This window comes from Eumetopias jubatus, unplaced genomic scaffold (genome assembly GCF_037043125.1).
Source record: "Eumetopias jubatus isolate StellerSeaLion01/CBP00866 unplaced genomic scaffold, mEumJub1_p1.0 scaffold_12, whole genome shotgun sequence".
In the NCBI taxonomy this organism is placed as follows: Eukaryota; Metazoa; Chordata; class Mammalia; order Carnivora; family Otariidae; genus Eumetopias; species Eumetopias jubatus.
Window position 1 is genome coordinate 2,877,564 of NW_028274818.1, and position 24,938 is coordinate 2,902,501.

At 42.2% G+C, this 24,938-nt stretch overlaps 1 long non-coding RNA gene across 4 annotated transcripts; it reads left to right on the forward strand.

The window, feature by feature from the left end:
* Positions 1–17,170: 17,170 nt before the first annotated feature.
* LOC114198656 (uncharacterized) lies at positions 17,171–22,253 on the forward strand. Of its 4 annotated transcripts, none has more exons than XR_015766506.1 (3): positions 17,171–20,087; positions 20,159–20,481; positions 20,820–22,253. It is a non-coding gene; the product is annotated as an uncharacterized LOC114198656 (long non-coding RNA). The 4 variants fall into 4 exon arrangements; XR_015766505.1 differs by having other exon boundaries at positions 17,171–18,866; positions 19,961–20,481; XR_015766503.1 differs by having other exon boundaries at positions 17,171–17,804; positions 18,759–20,481.
* Positions 22,254–24,938: the final 2,685 nt, after the last annotated feature.

Genomic DNA, 24,938 nt, shown 5'->3' on the forward strand with positions numbered 1-24,938 from the left:
TTCAAAGTGCTGGAACAAACAATCCTAAAATTTGCATGGAATCAGAAAAGATCCTGAACTGCCAAGGAAATGTTGAAAAAGAAAAACAAAGCTAGGGGCATCACGTTGCCCAATTTCAAGCTATATTACAAAGCAGTGATCACCAAGACAACATGATACTGGCACAAAAACAGACATAGAGACCAATGGAACAGAATAGAGAGCCAAGATATGGACCCTCAACTCTATGGTCAAATAATCTTTGACAAAGCAAGAAAGTATATGCAATGGAAAAAAGACAGTCTCTTCAATAAATGGTGCTGGGAAAATTGGACAGCCACATGCAGAAGAATGAAACTCGATCATTCCCTAACACCCTACACAAAGATAAACTCAAAATGGATGAAAGATCTCAGTGTGAGACAGGAATCTATCAAAATCCAGGAGGAGAACGTAGGCAGTAACCTCTTTGACATCGGCCACAGCAACCTCTTTCAAGATACATCTCCAGAGGCTAGTGAAACAAAAGCAAAAATGAACTTTTGGGACTTCATCAAGATAAAAAACTTCTGCACAACAAAGGAAACAGTCAACAAAACAAAGAGGCAACCCACAGAATGGGAGAAGATATTTGCAAATGACACTACAGATAAAGGGCTGGTATCCAAGATCTATAAAGAACTTCTCAAACTCAACACCCAAAAAACAAATAATCAAGTCAAAAAATGGGCAGAAGACATGAACAGACACTTCTCCAAAGAAGACATACAAATGGCTAACAGACACATGTAAAAATGTTCATCATCATTAGCTATCAGGGAAATTCAAATCAAACCACATTGAGATGCCACCTTACACCAGCTGGAATGGCAAAAATTAACAAGGCAAGAAACAACAAATGTTGGAGAGGTTGTGGAGAAAGGGGAACACTCTTACACTGTTGGTGGGAATGCAAGTTGGTCTGGCCACTTTGAAAACAGTGTGGAGGTGCCTCAGCAAATTAAAAATGGAGTTACCCTATGACCCAGCAATTACACTATTGGATATTTACCTCAAAGACACAGATGTAGTGAAAAGAAGGGCCATATGCACCCCAATATTCATAGCAGCAATGTCTGCAATAGCCAAACTGTGGAAAGAGCCAAGATGCCCTTCAACAGATGAATGAATAAAGAAGATGTGATTCATATATACAATGGAATATTACTCAGTCATCAGAAAGGATGAATACCCAACTTTTACATCAACATGGATGGGACTGGAGATTATGCTAAGTGAAATAAATCAAACAGAGAAAGTCAATTATCATATGGTTTCACTTATTTGTGGAACATAAGGAGGAGCATGGGACATAAGGAGAAGGAAGGGAAAAATGAAAGGGGGGAAATCGGAGGGAGACATGAACCATGAGAGACTATGGACTCTGAGAAACAAACTGAGGGTTTTAGAGGGGAAGGGCGTGGGGGGATGGGTTATCCTGGTGATGGGTATTAAGGAGGGCACGTACTGCATGGAGCACTGGGTGTTATATGAACACAATCAATCGTGGATCACTACATCAAAAACTAATGATGTATTGTATTGTGACTAACATAACATAATAAAATAAAAAAAGAAACTCATTGATAATAATACAATAATAGTAGGGGACTTTAACACCCCACTTACAGCAATGGACAGATCATCTAAGCAGAAAATAAATAAGGAACAATGACTTCGATTGACAGACTGGACCAGACAGACTTAACATATATATTCAGAACATTTCGTCCTAAAGCAGCAGAATGCACATTCTTTTTGAGTACTCATGGAACATTTGCCAGAATACATCACATACTGTGTCACAAATCAGCTCTCAACAAGAACAAAAAGACTGAGATCATACAATGCATATTTTCAGACCACAACGCTATGAAACTTGAGGTCAATCACAAGAAAAAAATTGGAAAGACCTCAAATACATGGAGATTAAAGAACATCCTACTAAAGAATTAATGGGAAGTTAAAGAATAAATAATTAATAATAATAATAAAAGCTCATGGAAGCAAGTGCAAATGAAAACATGACAGCCCAAAACCTTTGGGATGCAGCAAAGGCAGTCCTAAGAGGGAAGTATAATGCAATACAGGCCTACCTCAAGAAGCAAGAGAAGTCTCAAGTACACAATCTACCTTACACCTAAAGGAGCTAGAAAAGGAACAGCAAATAAAGCTTAAAGCCAAAATAAGGGAAATAATAAAGATTAGAGCAGAAATAAATGATATAGAAAGAAACAAAAAATCCCAGGAGAACAGATCAATGAAACTAAGAGCTGCTTCTTCAAAAGAATTCATATAATTGATAACCCCCTAGCTTGACTATCAAAAAGAAAAGAGAAAGGACCCAAATAAATAAAATCATGAAAGAAAGAGGAGAGGTCACAACCAACACCACAGAAATACAAACAATTATAATACTATGAAAAATTATATGCCAACAAACCAGGCAATCTGGAAGAAATGGACAGATTCCTAGAAATGTACAAACTACTAAAACTGAAACAGGAAGAAATAGAAAATTTGAACAGACCCATAACCAGCAAAGAAATAGAATCAGTAATCAAAAATCTCCCAAAAAACAAAAGTCCTGGCCAGATGGCTTCCCAGAGTAATTCTACCAAACATTTAAAGAAGAGTTAATACCTAGTCTTCTCAAACTGTTTCAAAAAATAGAAATGGGAAAAGAACTTCCAAACTCATTCTACAAAGCCAGCATTACCTTGATTCCAAAAGCAGACAAAGACCCCACTAAAAAGGAGAATTACACGCCAATATCCCTGATGAACATGGATGCAAAAATTCTCAATAAAATACTAGCAAATCAAATTCAACAGTACATTAAAAGAATTATTCACCACAATCAAGTGGGATTTATTCTTGAGTCCTAGGGGTGGTTCAATATTCATAAATCAATCAGTGATACACAACTTTAATAAAAGAAAAGATAAAAACCGTGTGATCATCTCAATAGAGGCAGAAAAATCATTTGACAAAATACAGCATCCATTCTTGATAAAAACCCTCAACAAAGTAAGGATAGATGGAACATAACTCAATGTTATAAAGGCCATATATGAAAGACCCACAGCTAATATCACCTTCAAAGATGAGAGCTTTTCCACTATGGTCAGGAAAAATACAGGGATGTCCACTCTCACCATTACTATTTAACATAGTACTGGAAGTCTTAGCCTCAGCAATCACACAACAACAACAACAACAAAAATAAAAGGCATCCAAATCAGCAAGAAAGAAATCAAACTTCCACTGTACACAAGACATGATACTCTATGTAGAAAACCTAAAAGACTCCACTGAAAAATTACTAGAATACATGAATTCAGCAAAGCTGTAAGATATAAAATCAATGTGCAGCAATCTGTTGCATTTCTATACACCAATAATGAAACAGCAGCAAAAGGAATCAGTCCCATTTGCAACTGCAGCAAAAACAATAAGATACTTAGGAATTCCAATACCTAAGAATAAATCTAACTAAAGAGGTAAAATATTTGTAGTCTGAAAACTATAGAATGCTTATGAAAGAAATTGAAGAGAACACAAAGAAATGGGAAAGCATTCCATGCTCATGGATTGGAAGAACAAACATTGTTAAAATATGTATACTACACAATCTACACATTTAATGCAATCCCTGTCAAAATACCACCAGCATTTTTCATAGAGCTAGAAGAAACAATCCTAAAATTCGTATGGAAACACAAAAGGCCCCAAATAGCCAAAGCAACCCTGAAAAAGAAAAACAAGACTGGAGGCATCACGATTCTGGATTTCAAGCTCTATTACAAAGCAGTAAGTATCAAGACAGTATGGCACTGGCACAAAAACAGACACATAGGTCAACGGAACAGAATCGAGAGCCCAGAAATGAGACCACAACTCTGTGGTCAACGAATCTTGACAAAGCAGGAAAGAATACCCAATGGAAAAAAGACAGTCTCTTCAACAAATGGTGTTGGGAAAATTGGACAGCCACATGCAGAAGAATGAAACTGGACCATTTTCTTATACCATACACAAAAATAAATTCAAAGTGGATGAAAGACCTAAATGTGAGACTGGAAACCATCAAAATCCTAGAGAAGAACACAGGCAGAAATCTCTTTGACCTCATCCATAGCAACTTCTTACTAGACACATTGCCTGAGGCAAGGGAAACAAAAGCAAAAATGAACTATTGGGACCTCATCAAGATAAAAAGCTTCTGCATAGCAAAGGGGACAATCAACAAAACTAAAAGGCAGTCTGCAGAATGGGAGAAGATATTTGCAAACAACATATCTGAAAAAGGGGTTAGTATCCAAAATCTATAAAGAACTTATCAAACTCAACACCCAAAAAACAAATAATCCATTTAAGAAATGGACAGAAGACATGAATAGACACTTTTTCAAAGAAAACATCCAGATGGTTAACAGACACATGAAAAGATGCTCAATATCACTCATCACCAAGAAAATACAAATCAAAACCACAAGGAGATACCACCTCACACCTGTCAGAATGGCTAAAATTAACAACACAGGAAACATTACAGGGGCTGGCAAGGATGCAGAGAAAGGGGAACCCTGTGCACTGTTGGTGGAAATGCAAACTGGTGCAGCCACTGGGGAAAACAGTATGGAGGTTCCTCAAAAAGTTAAAAATAGAACTACCCTATGATCCAGCAGTTGCAATACTAGGTATTTACCCAAATGATACAAAAATACAGATTTGAAGGGGTAATGCACCCCAATGCTTATAGCAACATTACAATAGCCAAACTATGGAGAGAGCCCAAATGTCCATTGACTGATGAGTCGATAAAGAAGTTTGGTTTACACACACACACACACACACACACACACACACACACACACACACACTGGAATATTACTCAGCCATCAAAAAGAATGAAATATTGTCATTTGCAATGATATGGATGCAGCTAGAGTGTATTATGCTCTGTGAAATACATCAGTCAGAGAAAGACAAATACCATATGATCTCACTCATATGTGGAATTTAAGAAACAAGACAGATGAACATTGGGGAAGGAGGAAAGAAAAAGGAGAGAGGGTAACAAACCATAAGAGAGTCTTGAAGATAGAGAACAAACTGAGGTTTGATGGAATGAGATGGGTGGGTGATGGGCTAGATGGGTGATGGGCATTAAGGAGGGTACTTGTTGTGATGAGCACTGGGTATTGTTAAGTGATGAATCACTGAATTCTACTCCAGAAACCAGTATTGCACTGTATGTTCACTTACTAAAATTTAAATTAAAAAAAAATAAAAAAGAAAAGGAAGAAAGGAAAGAAAGAACAAATGAACTAATCTTCGTATATAATACTGTCTGGCCTCAGTACTCCTTAGGAGATGAGAAAAAAATGACCCATTAATGGGACATTATACTTTAATATGATGTATAAGTTAGATCAGTTCTGTAAGAAACAGGGCAAATGGACTGAGGTACCCTATGTTCAGGCCTTCATGGCCCTAAATCAGGATCCAGACCTGAGGGCCTCTTGCAGAATGTGTCTAACCAGCAGCCAAGTTAATAATCCCCCTCTGGACATATTGGATGATGACTGTGTAAATAGACCCATTCCTCCTAACAAACCTGGGCCGCTGGAGGAATCATCAGCCAGTCCAGACAAAGAGGACACCAGCTCTGTTGCTGTCCCGCCTTCTTATTAATCCCAAGATCCATCTGCTCCCAGCCCAGCTGGGCATACCAGGAGTGGAACTCCCTATCTTCCAGGAGCTCCCCATAAATTTGGAATGCGTCCTCTTAGGGAAGTTACTAATGGAGAAATGGGCACAATTAGAGACCATGTCCCATTCTCTATGGCAGAGCTGGTTCAGATAAAACAATTAAGATGATATTCCAAGAACCCTTCTCAATTTATTGAGAACTTTCAACAGTTATCTATTATGTTTGATTTGACCTGGCAAGATATATACATCATATTAACTTGTTCTTGTACCCCTGAGGAAAAGAACCATTTCTGGGAAGGTGCTCAAGAGTTCACTGATGAGCTAGCAGGGATAGATGGGGAATGTTATCTGGTAGGGGGCTCTGCTCTCTTAAATTCTGAGTCACACTGGAGTTACAAAGAGGATAGACCAGGAAGGGAGACAAGACCATTTGATCACTTGCTTAATAGAAGAAATGAAAAAAGGATTCCCTAAACCTGTAAATTTTGATAAAAATCAGGAAGTTACCCAAGGAGCTGATGAGAATCCAGATCTATTTCAGGGTCATTTAATAGAAGCCATTCGTAAATATACAAATCTGGACCCAACCTCACCAGAGGGAACAACTATACTAAACACACGTTTTACAAGTCAGTTGGCACCTGGCATCCACCAGGAACTGACTAAAATAGCTTGGGTTGTCAAACCCCCACCCAGCCTCTACTAGAGGTAGCTACTGGGGACTTTAATAATAGGGATGTGACCTTAGAGCAAGAAAAAGACCGGAGAGCTAAATGGCAGGGTAGGGTACAGCTCAAGTATTGGCTGCCCCTACTGTGGATGCCCCACTATACCAGACTGACCAGGGGCCAAAGAAAGAGCCAGTATCATACAAAGGATCAGGCAAGACTCCATGCTATGGGTGTGGCCAGACAGAACACTGGAGCAGAGTGTCCAAACCAAGGCTCTCCCCCAGGGTCATGTCCTGTCTGTTAAAAAAAGAAAAGACATGGGGAGAGAGACTGCTCACACCCCCGGGGAGAGAGGAAGGCAGGATCTGGAGAGTCTGGCATGATGGGGCCTTGAGGTTGGTCTGGCTCCCTGTGACAGCAAGATGGTGGAGCCCTGGGTTACCCCAGATGGAGGAGATAAGTTTATGAATTTTCTTATTGATACAGGAGCCACTTACTCTGTTCTTCTTCAGCACTCTGGCCTACTTGTCTTTCTAACCATAAAATTGTTGGCAAAGAGAGGGAAACTAAAACGTGTCACCAGACATTGCCCTTAACCTGTAAATGTAGAAACCGATTGGTTACTCATTCCTTTCTAGTCCTTCTGTCTTGTCCCACTGCATTAGTTGGACAAGATTTAATGTATAAACTAGGTAGCAGCTTCGCTCACACTAAAGAAGAGGATGGCTTGTTCTCTTTAACGTCTAGGGAATTAAAACCTTACCCCAGTATCCCTTCTGACATCTGGAAGGAAGTAAACCGACAGGTCTGGGATTGCGATGTCCCAGGACAGGCTCTTAAGGCCCATCCAGTTAAAGTAAACTTAAAGGACCCAGCCACTATACCTCATAAAAGACAATACCCCTTAAAACCTGAGGCAAAAGCTGGATTACAACAACTTATTGATAAGTTTCTCAAACATAGTATTTTATTTTTTATTTTATTTTATTTTAAAGATTTTATTTATTTGAGAGAGAGAGAGAGAGACAGCATGTATGGTGGGGAGGGGCAGAGGGAGAGGGAGAAGCAGACTCCCTGCAGACTCCCTGCAGGGAACCCAATGTGGGACTCTATCCCAGGACCCTGAGATCAGACCTGAGCCAAAGATAGACACTTAACCAACTGAGCCACCCAGGAGCCCCTAAACCGTGGTATTTTAAAGCTTTGTCAATCTCCTTATAATATGACAGTTTTACCAGTAAAGAAGCCAAATGGGGAATATCAGATGGTACAAGATTTAAGAGCTATAAATGAGGCAGTGGTGCCTATTCATCCCATAGTGCCAAATCCATATACTATTCTTACCCAGGTCCCTGGGGATGCCAACTGGTTTACAGTACTCGATTTAAAGGACACCTTCTTTTGCATCCCTCTAAGTGAGGAAACATGGCTACTGTTTGCTTTTGAATGAGTCTCACCTTCATGCCCACAGGCTGCTCAATGAACTTGGACAGTCTTGCCACAGGGTGTTAGAGACAGTTCTCACTTGCTGGGGACTGCACTTAGCAAAGATCTCCATGATACCTCCTTGCCTCAAGGGACTATAATTCAATATGTGGATGACATTTTAATCTGTAGATCCACAAAGGAAACATCCGATAGTAATTCTCTAACTTCAATTTCTTGGCAGACAGAGGGTATCCCATCTCCCCTAAAAAGGGACAAATATCTAGGCAAAAAAATACAATATTTGGGATATGAACTAACACCATATCCTGTCTACCAATAGAAAAACAGCTATATAAGATCTTGGACGCCCAGCTACAAAGAAACAACTCCATACTTTCCTAGGCACGGCCAACTTTTGCCACATGTGGATTCCTGGGTTTGGGCTCTTAGCCAAACCATTATATAATTCAATTAAAGGCCCTGATGAGGAAGAACCTGTACTCTGGACTAAAGCCTAGGAGACGGCCTTTCAAACATTAAAAACTAAACTTTCATCATCCCCGGGTGTGGCTTTATCGAATTTAGAAAAACCTTTTACTTTACATGTAGCAGAAAAACAGGGACAAGATTTGGGAATTCTTACTTAAAAGTTAGGAAATGAAACAAGTTCGGCAGGCTATTTTTCAAAGTCACCTGATAATGCAACGCAGGGGTGGCTGGCTTGTCTTCAAGCAGGGGCTGCCACAGCCCTCCGGGTAGAAGCAGCTTCAAAGATTCTTATGGGACAGTCCTTACCAGTAATGATTCCACATCAGGTTCAGATTGTCTTAGAGACCAAAGGCCGCCAGTGGATGATGGGAGGCTGACTTACTAGAGGGATACTGGCCTATACTTTCAGACATACCTGAAATAATACTTAAAACCCATCAAACTTTAAACCCAGCTATCGTTATGCCTGGACCTGACCATCATACTCTGTGTTAGAACATGACTGCTCAGAAATTATTGACCTTGTTTATTCTAGCAAACCAAATTTGAAAGATTCCCCTATTGAAAACGCAGATGACAGTTGGTTTACTGATGGCAGCAGCTTCCTGGATAAGGGAGAAAGAAAAGCTGGATACTATAGTATAAGCTATAGTTAGTTTAATTAAGACCATTGAGGCAAAAGCCCTTCCAGCAAATATTTCTGCTTAAAGGCTGAATTAATAGCACTAACCCTTGCTCTTCAATTGGCAAAAGGCCTAAGAATTAATATTTATACCGACTCCAAATATGCTTTCCTGGTACTACATGCTCATGGAGCAATTTGGAAAGAAAGGGGATTATTATCAAGCCATTACTCCCCAATCAAATATGGGCCTGAAATAATTACTCTTCTTGAGGCTCTACAGCTACCTAAGGAGGTAGCCGTAATCCACCTCAGAGGACAGCAAAAGGACATGACTTTAGAATATAAAGGAAATAATTTGGTAGACTGTGCAGCCAGGCAGGCAGCACAAAATAAACAAATATTAAATTTTATACCAGTCTTAACTATAATAAAGTCCATAACTCCAGTCTATTCAGACCAAGAAGTTCACATAGCCCAGGAATGGGGATATTGAAAAAAAATGCAAAAGACTGGCTTGTTAATAATGAAGGAAAATGTTTATACCCAAAAATAACCAATGGAAGGTAATACAGGGTTTACACCAGACTACTCATTTGGGCAAAAGTAGTTTAGAATATTTAATTAAAGATACCTTTGATGGAGTAAATCTAACAACTACTATAAAACATGTATTGTTTGTGCACAAGTAAATTGAGAAGGTGCAGCCCACCCCCCTCCACTTTTAAAACCAGTCCAAAGGCGTGGAACGTAACCAGGAGAGGACTGGCAGCTTGATTTCACAAAGATGCCTCCTTGCAAAAGCTAGAAATTCCTACTAGTGTTCGTTGATACTTTCACTGGATGGATCAAGGCCTTTCCTTGTAAAACTGAGAGAACCATGGAAGTAACCAAAGTTGTTCTGTTTTTTTTTTTTTAAGATTTTATTTATTTATTTGACAGACAGAGAGAGAGAGAGCGAGCAAGAGCTAGAGAGCACAGAAGCAAGGGGATCAGTAGAGGGAGAGAGAGAAGCAGGCTCTCTGCTGAGCAAGGAGTCTGACACAGGGCTCGATCCCAGGACCCTGGAATCATGACCTGAGCTGAAGGCAGACATTTAACCAACTGAGCTGCCCAGGCGCCCCTGTAGTAACCAAAGTTTTGTTGCGAGAATTTATTCCTAGATTTGGCCTTCCACAGTCCCTTCAAAGTGATAATGGGCCTTCTTTTTCTGCACAAATAACTCAACAAATAGCACAGCTTTAAAAATTCAATATTTCCTACATTCAGCCGGGCATCCACAATCCTGTGGAAAGGTAGAAAAAGCTAATCAGGGCACCTGGGTGGCTTGGTTGGTTAAGCGTCTGCCTTCAGCTCAGGTCATGATCCCAGGGTCCTGGGATCCAGTCCCACATCGGGCTCCCTGCTCGGCAGGGAATCTGCTTCTCCCTCTCTTTCTGCCTCTCCCCCCGGCCCGTGCTTGCTCTCTCTCTCTCAAAATAAATAAATAAGTAAAATCTTAAAAAAAAAAAAAAGAAAAACTTAATCATACTTTAAAATGACACCTTACTAAACTTAGTCTAGAGACCCAGGAAAATTGGGTTACTGTCTTATGAATAGGACTTCTCAGAATGCTAACTGCTTCAAAACAACCTCCAGGACTTAGCCCTTTTGACTTATTATATAGAAAGCCATTTCTTACAGTGGACCTGTTATTGGAAGAAGATTATAATACTCTATTAAACTATTCACTCAAGGCTTATGGTTTAATTCATAAGCCACTTAGTGAATATACTGATCACCTGATCCCCAGAATTAACTCAACTATAACTGAAAATCCATCCCATCTAAGCCCGGGAGACATGGTTTATTTAAAAGACTGGAAATCAAGTACAATGGGGGACTTAAATCCAAAATGGAAAGGTCTATATTGGGTCATATATTACATACTCCCACTGCCGTAAAATTAGAGGGACATTCTTCCTGGACTCATATATCTAGAATAAAACCTATTCCTCCTTCACCGAAAATCCATGAGCAAACTACTGTACCTTCTTACTCCTGTAAACCTGTAGAAGATCTCAAACTCCTCTTCAGATGACAATGAAGTTTGTGTATTTTCTCTTTGTTCTCTGTTCACCTGTCTTAACAGACAATTCCTTTCTACAATGGGCACAACATTATGCTGAACTTCAAAACCAGACAGTTTGTTGGATATGTGGAATTTTGTCCATGTGAAGGAAACCCAGGGGGTTTCCACTTTACAACGCACTGATTGGCACTCTCTATATACTTATATTTCAGAAATAATATATAATATACCCCATTTTGTGATAAATCACTAACCAGAATGTTTCTTCTTGGCCCATCGTCAATAGGACGTGGAATTTACTAGGACACACTCAGACTTTTTCATACCCTCAAACTATTAATATATTAACTCACTTTACAAACCCACCAATTGATGCCCCTTAACTAGTGCCTAAGTTACGAAATCCTACTTATGACTATACTGAGAAGGGTATATATCAAATTTGGGATATGTATTTATGGCTCACACCCACCATTCGACAGCGCAGTCAAAAGGCACTTTTATGTTGGAAACAAAGGAATCACAATATGAAAAATGGACAAATAGCACAACATCTAGGATGGCTATCATTAGAAACGTGTCCCCGAACCATCGTGCCCCAGGGTACTGACTGGTTTGCTACTGATTAGATAAGGTGACCTGGAGTTAGACGGCTAACTCCAAATGGAACCCACTGGTTATGTGGAACTAATCTATGGCCCTGGCTTCCTGCAGGGTGGGTAGGTCATTGCACCTTAGGTTTTGCCTAGATTTGTGGGTGCATTACTAAAACCATCACTACTCCGGCTGATCTTCCCAACTTAAAACAAAGATGGACATGATCTATCTTACGTTGGTATGGTCATCTGGCATCCATCTTTGTTCCATCTGTAGGGTTAGAAAGCATAACTTGGCATGGGGAAGCCCTTAATAAATACACCGTAAAGGCACTCAATGACTCACAGACCAGAATCTCCTAACTCAATACTGAAGTTGCACAAATGTGCAAAGTAGTTCTACAAAATGGAATGGCTTTAGATGTTCTAACAGAAGCACAAGGAGGTGCATGTGTCATTATTAAAATAGAATGCTGTGTATACATCCCAGATTACCATAAAAATGTCACAGGACTGCTAAAAGATACAAATACTCAAATTGAGGCTCTACAAGATCCTTCCCTTTCTTTTAACAATTTATGTTAGTTTCCTGGTTTGGGGCAGAATTATGGTCAACTACTAAAGGTCTGTTTGTTGGACTTATTCTTATAGCCATATTGATCCTGATATGTTGCTTTTTCCAATATTTCTTTGCTTGATGCCAAGATTCCATCGTTACAATAACTTCACATCAACAGATGGTCCTTACCACCCATAGAGATACTTCTTTTTTGTCCACATTGGACTCAGCTGCCTCCACCTTTCATAACACCCTTATACGTTCCCCAACTGACCAATGTTGATGTATACTCCTATTCATCAGGAAGAAGCTACAGAAGATGAGACCTTCTGCCTTCAACGACCTTAAATATTTAAGGGTCAAAATTGTTCAGGAGGGAAAATGATGAGGAAAACAAAGACAAGAGAAATGTAGCTTAAAAGGCTAACAGACACAAGAAAAAAATGCTCAATATCACTAGCCATCAGGGAAATTCAAATCAAAACCACAACTTATGCCAATTAGAATGGCAAAAATTAACTAAACAGGAAACACAAATGTTGGCGAGCACGTGAGAAAGGGGAACCCTCTTACCCTGTTGGTGGAAATGCAAGCTGGTACAGCCACTCTGGAAAACAGTATGGAGGTTCCTCAAGAAGTTAAAAATAGAGCTACCCTATGATCCAGCAATTGCACTACTAGGGACTTACCCCAAAGATACAGATGTAGCGAAAAGAAGGGGTACATTCACCCCAATGTTCATAGCAGCAATGTCCACAATAGCCAAACTATGGAAGGAGACAAGATGCCCTTCAACAAACGAATGGATAAAGAAGATATGGCCCATATATACAATGAGATATTCCTCAGCCCTCAGAAAGGATGAATACCCACCATTTGCACTGACATGGAAGGAACTGGAGGGGATTATGCGAAGTGAAGTAAGTCAAGCAGAGAAAGACTATTATCATATGGTTTCATTCATATGTGGAACATAAGCAATAGCATAGAAGACCATAGGGGAAGGGAGGGAAAACTTAAGGGGGAGAAAGCAGAGATGGAAACAAACCATGAGAGACTATAGACCCCAAGAAACAAACTGAGGGTTTCAGAGGGGAGGGGTCAGGGGAGGGGGTAACAGGGTGACGGGTATTAAGGAGGGCATGTGTTGTCATGAGCCCTGCGTGTTATATGTAACTAATGAATCACTGAACACTACATCAAAAACTAATGATGTACTATACAGTGGCTAATTGAACATAATAAAAAAAAAAAAAAACCAAACCCAAATCTCCTTAGGGGTTGCATCCCACTGATAGATCCCTGAGACATGAAGAGTGTGACCTTTCTCGAGGAACTCATGGCTGCCTTAATGTGGATGTTTTGCTGGAGACTAAAAGTAACCATATCTTAACAGCAGCTAGACCCTCAGCATCCCGAAAGCCTTGCTTCAAAATTCCTCCAAAACTTACTCTATCTCTACCCCACCTCCCTCCATAAACTTAAAAGTATATAATCAGTCACTCCTCACAATCCCAGTGCAGCTCTTTCTGCCCGTGGACCCTGTCCCGGTGCTATAATAAAATCACATTTTTGCATCAAAAAATCTTAAGAATTCTTTCTTAGCCATTTGCTCGTGAACCCAAAACTTCAACTCACATCATTTATATCAGTCTCATCTGCGGTTGAATTGCTCCTGTGAATGTCTCAGGTCAGTTGTGTTCTTCTGCTCCGTGATATCTGTTTGGTTCTTTTTATGGTTTTTATCTCTTTGTTGTAATTTTTGCTTGTCCATGTATTGTTTTCTGGACTTTCGTGGGCATCTTTATGGGATTGTTTTTAATTCTCTGTCAGGGAAATCATATAATTCTGCTTGATTAAAATTGGTTTCTGGAAGTTTATCATGTTACTTTGTTTGGTATGTCTTTGCCTGGCTCTTCATTTTCCTTGACCCCCTGTGTAGGCATCTGTTCATTAGACAAAGCAGACAACTTTCCAGGTCTTCACAGACTGCACTCATATAGGAAAAAAACCCCACCAAGCAGGCCATCTGGAGATTTTTTGTCCACTTGCTTTGTGCTGAATTGGGGTGGGGAGTAGCTATGGTACCCATCAACCTGAAACACCATCTCCATTCTCCCTTCGGTGGTTAGACTACACAGACTCAGAGCATCAAGACTGTTGAGAGAGATGTTAGTTCTTTGGACATCCTCAGAGAAGTTGGGGTGTTGCATGCATGGATCAACTATTTCCCTCCCCAGGGAGAAGCTGAAAACTGGGATTTTTTTGTCTTGTTACTCTGTGCTGAGCAGGGGAAGGATCACTGATATCTTCCAGCACCATCTACAGACTCTCCATACTTCCCTGGGTGGCTAGGCCAGTCAGAGCTCCAGAGTGGCAAGGCAGAAGCCAGTTCTGCCGGAAGCTGGGGGCTGTAGATGCAGGAACCAACCCCTACCTCCCCTGGGTGAAGCTGGGTGCTAGGGACTCTCTTCCTGATCTCACGGTGCTGCATCAGAGGCAGAGTCCCCAGTGAGAAGATTCCTAAATCTCCCTTCTGGCTTTGATGGGTCTCTCTTCATGTTCTCATGGGATATAGAAGACTTTCATTAGTTTTGATTTCTTTCACAAGGGGAATTTGTGAGCTATTGCTGAGTTAGGGTGTTAGCGGGAAGAAGGGTGCAGGGCTTGCTACTGTACCATCTTGCTCATACCCCAAAATTCCACTGTGTTTTCAGTGCCTCCTTGCAGAGCTTTGTCATACAGTAACTTGTCAGTAAGAACCTGCTGACTGTGTGAAAGACCAGTGAACAACAAAGAGCAGGAAGACAATAGAAAAAGATCAGATGTATTTCAGATATTTTCTTAGTCACTTCCGGTTAAAGTTTTCTCTAATATTCTGGCAATGAGGTATTGGCGATATCGATCTAAATTACATTAAACTGTTTATTAGAACTGTACTCAATTTGTGTGTAGTGTGGGGATATTGTAAACCACTGATTATACAGAGTATGGGTGCCACTTTTTCTAAGAGGTCTTCCCTGACCTGCTAAATTTGAGCTGGGGGTTCTCCTCATGTCTTCGATAACACCCTGATGTCCTTCCTAACTGCGTTCGTCACAGCACAGTGTAATCTCTTCCTTCTGTGACAGTATCTCTCAGTAATGTAAGCACCTTTAGGGAAGGAAATGGCTCTGGCTCACTTTTGATTTCTCTGTGTCCAGCACAACTGTCAGCAAAAGAAAGGGTCGACTGAATATGGACAGCTTTGAGATAGTGTGTCCAAGTCAGACTTCACCTACATGTAAACAGACACAATTCATTTCATGGTCCAAGATGGATACAATGCTGATTCTTGCTAACAATTGTTTCCTGTGTCTGGAAAGAGATGCTCAGAAAGCAGCCTTTTGACTATTACTGACTATGTTGTGCCAAAAATATTGGATTTTTGATCTTCCCCTCTGTAAGGCAAGGACATGTCAGGTGCACGTTCTAGTCTCAGCTCCTAGCATAACACATGACATTAAGCTTAGTGTTGCCAGATACAGGGTTCCCAGTAAATTTGAATTTCATATGAAACATGTAATTTTTACTATAACTATGTCCCATACAATATTTGAGATATATTTACACTAAAAGAGTAGTTATCGTGTATCTGAAATTCAAATGTAACTAGAAGTTTTATATTTTTATTTGTTAAATATGGCAAACCTCACTGAACAGAATCACTTCTAATTTGCATGAATAAATTAATGAGTGTTGTTTTGGGGACACCTGTTCTCTGCCATATGTGTCCAACTCCAGCTCTGCTCCTCAGCTCACTCCACCCCAGGAGAAGTGAAATGATTTATTTGGTAAATTTGAGGGAGTAATAAATGAAACATGCTTAAGTCAGCTCTATGCTTTTCACCTTGGAGGCAAGCCCGCCTGTAGAGAGGTCTACTCTATGTGCAGGCACAAACCTTCTCTGACACTGGAAGGAATCTAGAATTTCGAGAGCAAATTCTCAGGGACACAAAAATTGGAGCATAGGCTTAAATATAACAGAAATAAAAAAAAAGAGCAGCGTATTGATGAGGTGGGCTTTCAGCGCTTGGATGTGGTCAGAGCAGGGCATTTGCACAGGCATGAGGCTCCTCCTGGACCACCTTTCTAACCTGACTGAGCTCGCAGCCATGAGCCTATGGTTTTGTGACCTTGCTGGGTGACATCGGCTTGTGGTGCCTTCTTAAATAGCCTGGTGGATGTTTCCACAGGGCAGGACTAACCTCATGGATAGCAACAAGGAAAGGGTTCCATAGCCTCATCGGGGGCCTCAAGAGAGCTGGGGTTTAAGTGAGGGCTGTGGGCACAGGGATGACCACGAGGGCTGCCCAGAAACGGAGACTTGGGGGCTGCAGGAGCGGCTCCACAAAGGCCCACGGGCACCCGAGGAGCTTTCCGAAGCAGTCACAGCTTCAGCTGTGCAGCATCCTTTAGAGAAAGTAGAACCCTCTGAAGCTTTGAAGGCACTGGAGCTGTTCCACTCACTGGTGGCTGGAACAGTTTTTCGCTCTAAGTTTCCTTGTATGCTACAGTGCACCAGTAATCATCTAGCTCCCAATTGCTCGTGCCAGGCCTAGAAAGGCTCCTCTCTCAGCCACCCCAAACTCCACCCTGCATTAAGGCCCACGATGCACACTGGAGGATCACGCCTGAATCCCTGTGGTGTTCCCTAGGCTCACGAGTAAAAGTATTTAGAGAATTAATGGGTAAGGTTCAAGGTTATGTGGTTATTATAAATGGACACGCTGGGCTTGCCTGTGCCCTCTGAGAAAGTGACTGACAAATTTATGAAATTAAAAGTGGGGGGAAGGTCAGGTTCCTGGGGTGCCCATGTGGGAAGTGTCGAGTCTTACTGGACAGACTGGTTGAGGTGTAAGTTTCAGATCACACAGAGCTGTTTCGTTTCCAGATACATCTTCCGCCTGGAACAAGGGTGGGGACCCGGTGAACCAGGCAGGCTTGTCAGGCCAGAGCTGTCCCTCAAAGAGCAGTCTGTCTACTTGCTGGAGACTACAGATGCTGTGTCACTCAGACCCCACTCCGTCCAGAACCGCAGTGTCACACGCACCTCGGAGGGGAAGTGAAAGCTATGAGAAGGTACAAAATGGGTGGTTTCCACCCACCCCCAAGATAGTAAATGTTTGGCACCAACATTAACCTTTTGCTGGAAGGGTGTCTCAACTGAGTTTATGTTAATTGCCACCAACTGACTGGCATCCTACTGACGCCAAACAGAGAATTTATCTCCCCTCCTTTCGTCATATGTGATGGGTCTCTGTTAGGGTCTTTGGAGACCTTAAACATGGGTTCTGGGGTGTGAGTCTGCTTGGTGCACGTGCTCCGGGCTGGGGGGCTGGCCTCTTAAAATCCAGTGGGTGTGGGGCCGGGGCCCTCTGCTGGGGTCATCTCTGAATCCTATTAGTTCTTTGAAATCATTAAAACCGTGTGTGGCTCATGAGAGTCTTGGCACTGCATTAACACAACTTCTACAGTCCTGGAAGGAAGTATTCAGTTCTCCGGGAACAGTCCTGCTCCAACGGCCTCGGCTCCACCCAGACACTGAGAACCTCTTCCTAGCTGAGGTCGAGCAGGAACAGAAATCGGGGTAAGGGGTGACTTTCATTTCTTTAGACTTTTGACTCAGAAGAGAAAATGTGATATCAGGGTTTGGTTTATTTTGATTTTGTTTTTTTTGGAATTCTTCTGACAAGGGAATCTAATCTTTGAACCTGACTTTCTTCCTAGGGATATTAACAAGGGAAGGAGTTTTATAGCACAATTTATGACATCTGGATATTTTAATTTTACTATTAGAGGATCTTAGGGTACCCTTAAATCTCACTGTAGAACCTCTGAACAGCTTACTGGACTGAATTTGGGATGGAAAATGTAATTAGAAGCAAATTGTCACCCTGGGATGCCAAATGACATTGGTGTTATTTAATTAACATTTTCCCCCCTGTGTCTTGGGGAAAATTGCCCAGCACTGCCCAGCAGTCGTGCCAGGAGGATACACACAGGAGCAGAGCTGGTTCTGGTGAAGCATTTGTGAGCATAGCCATCAACTTTCAGGAACATCCCATAGCTGCTGTCGGAGACACAAAGAGAAATGAGATAGGATCCCTAAAAACCTGCAAAGCATTACACCAGTTCTTAGAGAAAAGGGCAACAAATGTGATAAAAATTGTGCTTGCTTCATAAAATGACTCACAAACTACATTACCTTTTTCAAATATTTGCAGGCGTTTGTGTCAATTGGCATTATGTCTTTCAAAATACTTGGTAGAATTGCCAGCAACGCACTCTGGGCCTGGAATTTTCTTTGTTGAAAGTTTTAAACCAATTAATTAATTAGTTAATTACAGCACTGGTCATGTGTTCTTTCTCTCCTGGTGTCTTTCTCAGTTTATTTTTCAATATTTCTTCCTGGAAAAAAGTATTAATTTTTCTGGGAACTGTCCATTTCGTCTAATTTTCTTTTTTACTAAAATGATGTATTATCTTTTTTTAATTTTTAATAGGTTCAGAATATATAATCATGGCGTGTTCTTCATTGCAGATATTGGTTATCGGTGCCTTCTCTCTTCTTTTGTCCTGATCAGCCAACCATGTGTGGGACCTGTCTCTCATTACTTCTTCGGATGGTGACTCATGGTGTCGTTTCCTTGTGAGCCTGTCTTTGTATGCTTACTGCATTTGGAAATTAATTTATAGAATTAACTTGAAGCCTAAGTTGATTTAATTTTTTCCCAAGCATATTTAGTTGCTAAAAATCTATTTTGGAAAAGTCAGTGTTCTGGAGGCACTAGCAGTACAAGATCATCTTTTTAAAAAATATTTTATGTATTTATTAGAAAGAGAGAGAGAGAGAGAGAGAGAGACAGAGCATGAGCGGGGTTACAGGGGCAGAGGGAAAAGCAGACTTCCTTCTGAGCAGGGAGCCTGACACAGACCTAGGTCCCAAGACCCCAGGATCACCACCTGAGCTGAAGGCAAATGCTTAACCCATTGAGCCACCCAGGTGCCCCAGTACAAGATCATCTTAACCCACATCCAAGCATGGTGGCCTTCCAGCCACCAAATGAGCTGAAGCCAGGCACCCATTTGTAGGAGGGGTAGCTTACTTCCAGTTCACCATTTACTCGGGCAGTGGGGCCTTTTGAGGTCCCAACCCAAAAGGGAGGGTGGTTCCCAGAGGCTCACAGACACTAGATTTTGATTTTTGTTGCCAGCCTTACAAGGCTACCTCAATTTCAACTCAGTCCCTTACCAGCATTTCCCCATAGGCTTTCCACCCCCTCCCCATATTGCCACAGGGCATAACGGCCTCCAAAGCTTTTTGCATTCTGATCTTTATCCCAGATCCCTATAGCTAGCTGAAAGGACTTTTTTTGGAATTGTACCTCTGAAAGGTAACACCACTGAGATGAAGCATCTTTAATCTGGAGACCCAATTCTTTTTTTTTTTAATTTTTTATTGTTATGTTAATCACCATACATCATTAGTTTTTGATGTAGTGTTCCATGATTCATTGTTTGTGCATAACACCCAGTGCTCCACGCAGAACGTGCCCTCTTTAATACCCATCACCAGGCTAACCCATGCCCCCAACCCCCTCCCCTCTAGAAACCTCAGTTTGTTTTTCAGAGTCCATCGTCTCTCATGGTTCGTCTCCCCCTCTGACTTACTCCCCTTCATTCTTCCCCTCCTGCTATCTTCTTCTTCTTTTTTCTTAACATATATTGCATTATTTGTTTCAGAAGTACTGATCTGTGATTCAACAGTCTTGCACAATTCACAGTGTGGAGACCCAATTCTTATTCACCTTCTGGTAAATGGAGCCACCAAACTCTGCCCCACTTTCACTTCTGCGTGAAGCTGGACTTGGTAAGTCTTGAAGCCAAGCAAAGTTTCTCTGGGTTACTCAGGACTTTGTGGTTTCAAAATTCATTTGTTAGCCAGCCAGCCAGCCCTGCTAACTCAGCACCAAGCACCCTGGAGCCCAGAGATGTCAAGATTCTCAGCACAGCCCAGGCTGATGTGCTCCTGCTGGTACCCTGTCTTGAGTTGAGCTTTCCGCACCTCCCCAGTGTGAGCCAAGAAGCATGAATCAAAAATCATCTTCCGTGCACACGCAAGCTCATCTTCCCCGACAGCCTCCGTGCAGACTGCTGTGGTGTTCCGCTTCTCCCCAAACGTCCGAGTGTGCACTTGATCCCCAGTACTTGCTTCCAAACTGCCCTCCTCTGCAGCGGTCTCAGTGTCGGCTGAGGCTGGGCTGGTACGTTTCAGTCCATTCTAAGATTCTGTTTCCAAATAAAATTTTATGAATAGCCCTTTTACTTATAGTCCTTGGTGAAGACATCCTGGCAGCTTTGCCCAGTCCAGTGTGCACAGGGACATGGCCATCCTTTCTGTGGTCGCTGTGGCCCAGGGACAGGCTGCCCTGAAAGTCACACACTCTGCTTCTGTTTCCTGGGGCTCATGACTAACTACTAAGATGACTAACAACACTCATTCATATTTTTTGAAACAACCCCTTCCCACCCTTCCATCATGCTATCAGAGTCTAGAGTTTAAGTAATAAAATTTTAAAATTTATTTTTTCCTATTATTTAGCAGTTGCTTATTTAAGCAACAAAATTTCAGCCACATCTGCCATCTTCCAGTAATTCGCCAAAATGACCAACACAAAGGGAAAGAGGAGAGGCACCTGCTATAGCCTCTCTAAGCCTCTCAGAAAATGTGGAGTCGTTCCTTTGGCCACATAAGTGCAAATCCACAAGAAAGGTAACACTGTGGCAGATCTGGAAGAGTCTGTGTGTCACCCAGCATGCTGTGCGCATCATTGTAAACACACAAGTTAAGGGCAGGTTTCCTGCCAAGAGAATTAATGTGCCCAGTGAGTGTATTAAGCACTCAAAATGCCGAGCTAGCTTCCTGAGGCGTGTGAAGGAAAATGATCAGAAAGAGAAGGAAGCTGAAGAGAAAGGTACTCGGGTACTTGGTTCCATTCGAGCTAATCTGTCCCACCCAGAGACGCACCCTGTGAGAACCATGGAAAGGAGCCTGAGCAGCGGGAACCCATTCCCTACGGATTCATGGCCTGATAACTGTAAAAAAAAAAAAAAAAAAAAAAGAGACCTCAAGACTATAAAACCGTTTCTCTTTGTTGAGTAGAAGTGTGGTGTCCCCTCCCCCAAAGAAATATTTAAAGCAAACTTTGGTTGTGTCCTAATTCATTGGGTGATGTCTTCACTCAAATTTAGTGTTTTTTTTTTTTTCTTGCTGAAAGATGTGGTTTATTGTGCAACAGAATATATTCAACTGGTGAGGGAACTGCCAGATATTACTTATAAAATATCTATAGTAGTTTGAAAATAGTCCCTCTAAATCACCAAGAGAAAAGAATTTTAAAAATAAACAACAGATTATTTGCTCTAAGTCAGGCTCAGAGAAAACTGAGTACTCATAATTGTGTCCTGTCTTAAACAGCTGTGTTTTAAGCATAAGGACCTTGCCTTTGAAGCCTGATACTTAAAAATAGATTGTTTACAGCACCCTGGTTCCTACTAAAATGTTTTCCCTGACATTTCCTTTTACTGTTTTCATACATGGCCCTCTAGCGACTGGGAAACATGTTTTATTGGAACTGCTCTTTCTGGCCCTGTTCATTTGTACTTGCTTTTGCTTGAAATACCTGTACTTTCTTTGTTCAGTAGGTGAATCCCTGCCTGTCCTTTGTCCAACCTGAGTGTCCAGGTGAACCTTCCCTGACCCAAGTATTTTTAGGAGAAATGAAAGTGCTTGGAATCAGGGGAGAGAGCTTACTCCTGCTTTGGGATGCAGAATAAAATCCCTTCTATCTCTTCCCCTGTCGTGGGGACACGGCAGGCATGTTTGTTTTTCTTGTGGGTTTTATAATTTTTAAAAAGTTCTGTCTTCCCCATTAGACCTGAGGTTAGAGACTGTGTTTTAGTAAACTTCACACTCCTAGGGACTGGCACACAGTGAGCATTTAACAAATGCACTTTGAATTAATAAAAAGTAAATAAACAGCAAAATTTTACTATTTAATTACTCAAACTTACTTTTCGTATCTTCTGGCATACCTCTGAATGTATTTCTCGGCTCAATGGAGCACTTCCTCTAAGAATGTCTTGACAGGTGTGTGTGTTTGTGTGTGTCTGTGGGGTATGTGTACATGTGGTGTGTATAGTGTGTGGGGTGTTTGTGCGATGTGTGGTGTGTATGGTGTTTATGTGTGGGGTGTGTGTGTGTGTGTGTGTGTGTTCTGTATGTGTATAGCATGTAGGGTGTCTGTGGGGTGTGTGTATGTATGTGTGGTGTGTGTGTTTTGTGTGGTGTGTGTGTGTGTATGGTATGCACGTGTGGTGTGTGGTGTGTGCGTGTGTATAAAATACGGAGGCCTGTTACACCAGAGACGATCATATTCATCCTCAGAATTAAAGGAAAGGGCAGCTAGACATGAAATTAGAGGTTCCACTTTGAAAATACTATTTTCCATTGAGTTCTCATGTTTATTGTTATTGTGAGGAAGTAGGAAGTCAATCTAATTGCTGTGATTTACAATGTTTTACCCTCTTGAATATTTCGGAATTGTCCCTTGGTCTCTGACACTCATCTGCTGTGATGTTTGGCTCTCACGATCTATTCAGCTCAGCAAATTGTGACACTTTTAATGTGAAATCTTTCTTTTCTCTGCTCATGTAAGATCCTTGGTTATTTTCCCCCAGATTTTCTTTTCTTTTATCTGTGCCTGTAGCATGGATGTTACACACAGGGACACCTGAGCAACTAGCACCCAGACTGTTTCCCTTGACTTTCCGTTTCTCTACCCCATTTTGGTATTTCCAGGGGAGTTTTTCTTTTCTTTTTTTTTTTTAAAGATTTTATTTATTTATTCATGAGAGACAGAGAGAGAGAGGGAGAGAGAGAGAGAAGCAGAGGGAGAAGCAGGCTCCCAAGGAGCAGGGAGCCCGATGCGGGACTCGATCCCAGGACCCTGGGATCACGACCTGAGCCAAAGGCAGACGCTTAACCATCTGAGCCAAACAGGCGCCCAGGGGGAGTTTTTCTGATCTTCCAGGTTACTCTCTTGTTCCTCAGTATTATTCTATGTGTAAATTCATCCACCTGCCAGTTACTTATTCTGATTTTATAATTTCCACGCTTATGGTCTTGACTTGGCTATTCTTGAACTGTGCACAGATGTGTTCAGGGGGCGTGGAGGGGAGGGAGCCCACCATGTCCTTCCCTGCTCACCCACCCACGGTGCATGTCTCTGTGCTTCTGCCCTAGTCACTGTTCTGTCCCAAGACGTCTCTGCCACTCTCAGTGATGGTCACAGTCCTGGCACTGTGGGTGGAGTTGGGAGACAGGAGTTCTCAGGGGCCCAGCAACTCACCTGCACCTGCTGTTAAATCTGTGGCCCAAGACGGCTGGGCTCCCCTGGGGCCCAGACCCTGCTGGCGGGACAAGGGACCCATGGGGTCGGGCAGGGATCCCTTCGGAACAATGTTGGGGAGCAAAGGTCTCATCCAGAGAGCACTCCACCCTCCAGTCTACTTTTTCCTCCCCAAGCAGCTTCTGCTTCCCTGCATCTGAGTGTCCCATATTTAGGATATTTCATGTAAGGTTTTGATAGGCACCAACCTTCCTCTTGTTCATGTATTTCCAAGGTACAGATTAGGAGGAAGAGCCTGAAGCCGTCTTGTCCACAAATGGAAAGTTTTTAATGGGGGAAAAAAACCCCAAATTAACTAGTGAAACAAAGAGGTGTGTGAGCTAGAACCAGGCCAGAGAGCACCAGTGATGAGTACCTGATAGAAAGGGTCAAGAATCAGAGAGCTTCAGACAGCTGATTGGCATCTGTCCACTCCACAGATGCCACATGCCAGCAGTGGCCTGGGACCTGCATGGGGAGCAAGCCTCAACCTCGGGTGTCTGGGGCAGAATCTGTGTGTCTCCTGAACTGGCCAGAAGGACAGCATTTCTCAGAACCCACGAGATGGAGCAGCAGGGAAACTACCCAAGTGCTCACTGCCCAGAACAGCAAGTGCGGGGCCCAGGGACCCAGGGGCCCAGGGGCCTGTGCCCCAGCCTGAGCATGGCTCTGCTGCTCCGTGATGCCCAGGCCTCTGCCCCCCTCCACCCTCCTCTCCTCTCTGTCCTGCTCTGGCCTCCTACTCTCCACGTCTCCCCACAGGCTGCATCTTCCCCACTGTTCTGCATCTCATTCTTCTACTTTACATGCACAAAGGAGGAAAGGAGGGTTTAGTGCTGAAAAAAAAAAAATCCCAATTACATCATTTACAAACTTTCCCATACGATCAGAAGAGAAATTTATGACTAAGAGGGACTATCATTTTCCCTGATAGAAATTGAGATGCACCACTTCTACAGACTCTTGGAAACTAGGGTGTTCCCAAAGATCTCCAGATACTGGGGTGTTCCCAAAGATCTCCGGAGACTGGACTGGCTGTGGAGACCCAGACTGGCTGCTAGGCATTGGCCGGAGGCTTGAGCTGCACGACGGCCCCAGGGATGCTCCCATGCTGGGTCTCCATCCTCTTGCTTCCCTGTCTCATTCCTGTTGTCCCGCTCCCCACATACCTGCAGTACTGAGCACCTCGTACAGCAGCATGAGGTCCTCCTCATTCAGCCTTTGGAGAGGAGACTCTCAGCAGCTGGCCCGAGGGGGTCTTGCAAGAGTCC